We start from the raw sequence: 5,743 nt of genomic DNA on the forward strand, positions 1-5,743 counted from the left end.
CAAATTTTGTTTTACTACATACATCTAATTGTGCAGGTTAACATGTGTGTAATAGAAGTGCTCAAATGCAAAATGTTAAACTTGGCACCCCTATGATGAAATTCTACATCCGCCACTGGCCCACAGTGCGGGTCGGACCGATCGATTGACATGGTCTCTTCTTGAGTTTTGTTCGGATTCGGCATGTGGTGGTCTCTAGGCAGCTTTTTTTAGGCAAACTCCGAAGGTTTATTACGTCGTCACAATGTTTACATGGACGAAAGAGAGTCCGTCCGGCTGACCCAACCAAACATGTCGGTCAGCCGGAAGGGATAAAGTATGCTTCGCGAGCTTGTGAGCTTCGATATTCGACCTCCTAAATTCGTGAGAAAAATTACACAAAAGGAAATTTGATCTATGCTCTATTATTTCATGTATGATCGCACCATATGTTGTAGGATTGTTGTCTCGGATGTCCTCGACCACCACCTTCGAGTCGGACGCCACTTGTATAGTTGAAACATTCAGGTCATCCGCAAGGGCCAACGCCTCCCTGATCGCCATGCACTCAAGAGTGGCCGGATCGGAAATGCCTGCAAAAATCACAGCCGATTCTCCCAAAAAAAGGCCAGCAGAGTCTCTTGATATTGCCGCTACAGAGCCGTGTCTGCTACCCCTCCCCACTGCAGTATCTACATTCAGTTTTGTCAGCCCTGTTGGTGGGGGAATCCAGCTCATCGGGCGAGGAATAGAGTTGCCATCCCGCCTCGTTTTAACAGTTTTGATAGCTTCCAATTCCCTTATGTAAGACTGAATAAACGCATGTACCTGAAATGGACTTTGGTATATTTGCTCATGGATCGCCTTTTGGCGCGCTCCGCACAAGGCCCAAAGTGTGACCATGAGTGTAGTAAAGCTCTCCTGGTCTCTAGGTAGCTGGTTCTGCATCGAGGATCAGTGGCGGAGCCATGGATGGACCATGTCCAGGCCGTCCTTATTAGTGAAGGATTTTTGGGCCAAGGCCCGGGATGACTAGGGCCTGGCGCCGCCACTATTGAGGATGGCAGCCAAACACCTTCGATGCAGATAGTGGAAAAGCAAAGAGTTTAAAGTTGTGATATCAATTTACAACTGTGATGTCAAATATAAATGTATCTATATAAGTTTCTTGATGATTTCCGGTATATATGTTGGTCTAGCAAAATCCTATGCAGTCTCTAGCGCTGCCATTAACGAAAAAGGCTTTCGCCCCGCTTTATATATAAAGCAACGACCAACAACAATCTGGTACAAACGCACACCACCACAACACACACACCCAAGGCAAGATACGTATGAAGGAAATATGCCCTAGAGGCAATAATAAAGTTATTATTTATTTCCTTATATCATGATAAATGTTTATTATTCATGCTAGAATTGTATTAACCGGAAACATAATACATGTGTGAATACATAGACAAACATAGTGTCACTAGTATGCCTCTACTTGACTAGCTCGTTTATCAAAGATGGTTATGTTTCCTAACCATGGACAAAAGAGTTGTCATTTGATTAACGGGATCACATCATTAGGAGAATGATGTGATTGACTTGACCCATTCCGTTAGCTTAGCACTTGATCGTTTAGTATGTTGCTATTGCTTTCTTCATGACTTATACATGTTCCTATGACTATGAGATTATGCAACTCCCGTTTACTGGAGGAACACTTTGTGTGCTACCAAACGTCACAACGTAACTGGGTGATTATAAAGGAGCTCTACGGGTGTCTCCGAAGGTACATGTTGGGTTGGCGTATTTCGAGATTAGGATTTGTCACTCCGATTGTCGGAGAGGTATCTCTGGGCCCACTCGGTAATGCACATCACTATAAGCCTTGCAAGCATTGCAACTAATGAGTTAGTTGCGGGATGATGTATTACGGAACGAGTAAAGAGACTTGCCGGTAAAGAGATTGAACTAGGTATTGAAATACCGACGATCGAATCTCGGGCAAGTAACATACCGATGACAAAGGGAACAATGTATGTTGGTATGCGGTCTGACCGATAAAGATCTTCGTAGAATATGTGGGAGCCAATATGAGCATCCAGGTTCCGCTATTGGTTATTGACCGGAGACGTGTCTCGGTCATGTCTACATTGTTCTCGAACCCGTAGGGTCCGCACGCTTAAGGTTTCGATGACAGTTATATTATGAGTTTATGAGTTTTGATGTATCGAAGGAGTTCGGAGTCTCGGATGAAATCGGGGATATGGCGAGGAGTCTCGAAATGGTCGAGACGTAAATATCGATATATTGGACGACTATATTCGTAGTTCGGAAAGGTTCCGAGTCATTCGGGTATTTTTCAGAGTACCGGAGAGTTACGACAATTCGCCGGGTGAAAGAACACTTGGTGCCCCCATGTTTGGTTTTGGTAATTGATGAAAATCTCTATGGACTAATGGTTGTCTTGAGTTATATTTGAAGGATCTGTCCATATGTTTTTCTTGAATTCCATGTGTTGGTTTCAAGGAGTTTATGAGTTGACCAAGGTGCTATTAAGGAATTATCCAAAGATTGGTCATGTGAGTGTTGAGCTTATTGCAAGCATGTCTTGAAGAAGAAGATTGTGTGATCATTCATGTTTACCTTCAAGACATCATCCAAATGAAGAGAGTTGGTAAGATTCAAGGTTGATCAAGACTAAGTCAAAGAATGAGTCAAGTTGATCAACACACAAAGCATAGAAGATGTACCGAGAGGGATCAAGCGATCCCATGGTATGGTAAGCATGGTCAATTACGCTTTGTGTACTAACCCATGGTCTTCGTGAGAGTTCTTTGTGGGGTTAGGTTGCGGTGTGCAAGTTCAAGTAGGATCATCACGAAGAGATCATATGCTTGAAGCTTGCCGTCCATTGTGGCGACAATGGACTTGTGAAGATGTGCAGAAGAGTGGCTCACCCATAGTGGAGTATGGGGGTGCAATCTCTAGTCTTCATCGAGCCAAAGCAATCTAGAAAGGTGGTCCATCTTGAGGAGGAGGAGATCGTAATCATCTAGCTCAAGTGGATCATGTGCAAGGCAAAGGTTTGCCCTTGATAGGTTTTCTATTTTACCGGTCTCACAGTAGTTGTGGGAGATCGGGTTATAGGATTGATTGCTGTACTATCAAGGGGGGCTCTCAATGAGTTGCTTGATTGTATCGTTCGTAGAGAGCTCAAACCATTGCATCCTTGCATCATCTTTTTGGTTCTTGTTTGGTTCTTCTCCTTGTGAGATTTGGAGCTTATGGTCATCTTTGTGACAAGCTCGAGTTCATCGAAAACGGAGTTCTCATGCATCTTCTATGATGTTTTCGATGTTGGAGGGTATGCCGGTTCTTCTTGGTTGGAGGTTTCACTCCTTTGGTCGCTGTTTTGATGCTACTCGTCTTGCTCTATCCAACAAGCTTGAGTTTGCTCAATTCGGAGCTCATATGAAGAAGTTATGGCAGTTCTGGTTTTCCTTGGAGTATTCTTTGTTTTCGTGGTTGAGGCATAAGGTTGGCCCCAGCGGTAGTACCGCGACCACAGCGGTAGTACCGCCGAAGCTCCCCAGCGGTAGTACCGCTCTCCGAGCGGTAGTACCGCTTGGAATTTTCGGCCGTAGTACCGCTGTGTGTCTGGGCTACTTCCGCCTCGATTCTCGAACGAAGTTTTTCGTGTCGGGTTTTGCGGCACTAAGGGAGGTAGTAGGAGCGGTAGTACCGCCCTAAGCGGTAGTACCGCTCTTCCCTAGCGGTAGTACCGCCCTGGGGTCAGGGCCCTGGCAGCGCGGCAGTACCGCTGGGTTGAGCGGTAGTACTGCTCGGAGCGGTAGTACCGCCCTTCCCTAGCGGTAGTACCGCTCTGTGCGGGGATGTTCAGTGGGGTAACGGTTGGACTTCCCCCCTCCTATAAAAGGGGGTCTTCTTCCCCATTGAACCTTATCCTTTGAGCTCGTGTTCTTCCCCCATTGTTGACCTTCTCCGAGCTTGCTATCTCTCAATCCCTCCATGGATTCTTGCTAGTTTTTGGGGGAAAAGAGAGAGGAGATCTCGATCCACATTTCCACCAATCACTTTCTCCTCTATGTGAGGGGAACCCCTTGGATCTAGTTCTTTGAGTTCTTGGTGTTCTCCTTCTTGTTCTTCCTCTCATTTTCCTCCCTAGCATTAGTTTCTTTGGTGGGATTTGAGAGAGAAGGACTTGGGCACTCTGTGTGCCCTTGCCATTGCATTTGCGCATCGGTTTGAGTTCTCCACGGTGATACGTGGAAGTTACAAGTTGAGAAGCTTATTACTCTTGGGTGCTTGGTGCCCTTGAGCTTGTTCCTCTTGGGTGCTTGGGCGCCCTAGTCGGTTGGTGGTGTTCAGAGCTCAATCATTGTGGTGTAAAGCTCCGGGCAAGTGTCGGGGTCTCCAATTAGGTTGTGGAGATCGCCCCGAGCAATTTGATGGGTTCTGGTGACCGCCCCCAAGGGTTGCCAAAGTGTATGGGTTCGGTGACCGCCCCCAAGGGTTGCCATTTGTACGGGTTCGGTGACCGCCCTCAAGGGTCCCTTAGTGGAATCACGGCATCTTGCATTGTGCGAGGGCGTGAGGAGATTACGGTGGCCCTAGTGGCTTCTTGGGGAGCATTGTGCCTCCACACCGCTCCAAACGGAGATTAGCATCCGCAAGGGTGTGAACTTCGGGATACATCATCGTCTCCGCGTGCCTCGGTTATCTCTTACCCGAGCCCCTTTACTTATGCACTTTACTTTGTGATAGCCATATTGTTCTTTGTCATATATCTTGCTATCACATAGTTGCTTATCTTGCTTAGCATAAGTTGTTGGTGCACATAGGTGAGCCTAGTTGTTGTAGGTTTTGTGCTTGACAAATTAACCGTTAGGTTTATTCCGCATTTGTTCAAGCCTAAACCGTAATTATTTTAAAGCGCCTATTCACCCCCCCCCCCTCTAGGAGACATCCTTGATCTTTCACCGGGGAGTATATGGGCCTTATTGGGCCATACGGGAATAGAGGAGAGAGGCGGAAAGGAAGGAGGCGCGCAGCCCCCCTCTGGTCTGAATTGGACAAGGGGTGCAGCCCCCCTTTCCTTCCTCCTCTCCCCCTTTGTCCTTCTCTCCTACTCCAACAAGGAAGGGGGGGGAGTCCTACTCCCGGTGGGAGGAGGACTCCTCCTGGCGCGCCCCTCCTGGCCGGCCGACCCCCTCCCCCGGCTCCTTTATATACGGGGGCAGGGGGGCACCTCTAGGGACAACAACAACAATTGATCCTTGAGATCTCTTAGCCGTGTGCGGTGCCCCCCTCCACCATAGTCCTCGATAATATTGTAGCGGTGCTTAGGCGAAGCCCTGCGACAGTAGAACATCAAGATCGTCACCACGCCATCGTGCTGACGGAACTCTTCCCCGACACTTTGCTGGATCGGAGTCCGGGGATCGTCATCGAGCTGAACGTGTGCTAGAACTCGGAGGTGCCGTAGTTTCGGTGCTTGATCGGTCGGGCCGTGAAGACGTACGACTACATCAACCGCATTGTTATAACGCTTCCGCTTTCGGTCTACGAGGGTACGTGGACATACTCTCCCCTCTCGTTGCTATGCATCACCATGATCTTGCGTGTGCGTAGGAATTTTTTTTGAAATTACTACGTTCCCCAACAGTGGCATCCGAGCCTAGGTTTTATGCGTAGATGTTATATGCACGAGTAGAACACAAGTGAGTTGTAGGCGATACAAGTCATACTG

The sequence above is a fragment of the Triticum dicoccoides genome, chromosome 3B, assembly GCF_002162155.2.
Source record: "Triticum dicoccoides isolate Atlit2015 ecotype Zavitan chromosome 3B, WEW_v2.0, whole genome shotgun sequence".
NCBI lineage: Eukaryota > Viridiplantae > Streptophyta > Magnoliopsida > Poales > Poaceae > Triticum > Triticum dicoccoides.